The sequence below is a fragment of the Merops nubicus genome, unplaced genomic scaffold (assembly GCF_000691845.1).
Source record: "Merops nubicus isolate BGI_N331 unplaced genomic scaffold, ASM69184v1 scaffold32985, whole genome shotgun sequence".
In the NCBI taxonomy this organism is placed as follows: Eukaryota; Metazoa; Chordata; class Aves; order Coraciiformes; family Meropidae; genus Merops; species Merops nubicus.
This window is the reverse complement of record NW_008612159.1, coordinates 1-883: the sequence shown is the minus strand read 5'-3', so window position 1 is coordinate 883 and position 883 is coordinate 1.

Here is an 883-nt window from a genome sequence, read left to right as displayed (position 1 = left end):
TCCCCTTGCTCTGCTCTTTTTCTCTTCCCCTGCCTGTCCAAACCCATTCCCAGCACTTTTCACCCCAAAACCAAGTCCCAGAGCTGTGCCAGCCCAGGGTGACGTTCACCGGAGGAGCTCCCTGCTGCAGGAAGGTTTCTGGGGGCTCAAAAACCACATCGAGGGTTTATTTAATCCAGAGAGATTTCCCCCAATTTCTGGAGGCCACGGGTGGGGTTATTTTGGGGTGGAAATCTCACTTATCTCCCCCTCACACTCTTCCCCACCACAGGCTGTTGATTCCTCTCCGTGTTTTGCTCCTCTGGAGGAATGTTTTGAGAGGAGGTGGTTGGTTGGAGGTCACATTTTCCTTCTGGGGCTCTTCAGAACCTCCCAGGTCACTTTTGGACCTTCCTCCTCCAGCTCTGCTGCTCGGGAAGGAACCTGTGCCCTGGCAAATCCCACCAAAGCTGAAGGAAGAGGCATTTTAGTGGAGAAAAAGTCACTTAGCAGAGAAAAAAAACACCCCAAGTTTTTCTCATCTCCTCCAAGAACATCTTTTCTTTCTCCTCAGGAGGAAATCCAAGCCCAGCTCCAGGCTCTGAAGGAGGAGAGGGAAAAATACCTGGAAAGCAGGAGAGCTGAAGGAGGTGCTCTTACTTGGTGGGTGTCCTCCAGCAGGATCTTGGGGGGCTCTTCCCCCCTCCCTGGGGGGGTTTTGGGGCCAGATCTGGCCCGTTTGGTTCACAAGGAGTTGTTGCCCTCTGTGGGCACCGGCCAAGCCCTGGGGTTTATCTCCTGGGGTGTCACATCAGCCGGAGCCTGTGCCCAGGAGATAACGGGGGAGGTCCTCAGGAGGGTGCCTGGAGAGGGAAATGGGCTGGGAGGGTTTTGGAGGGGGGGG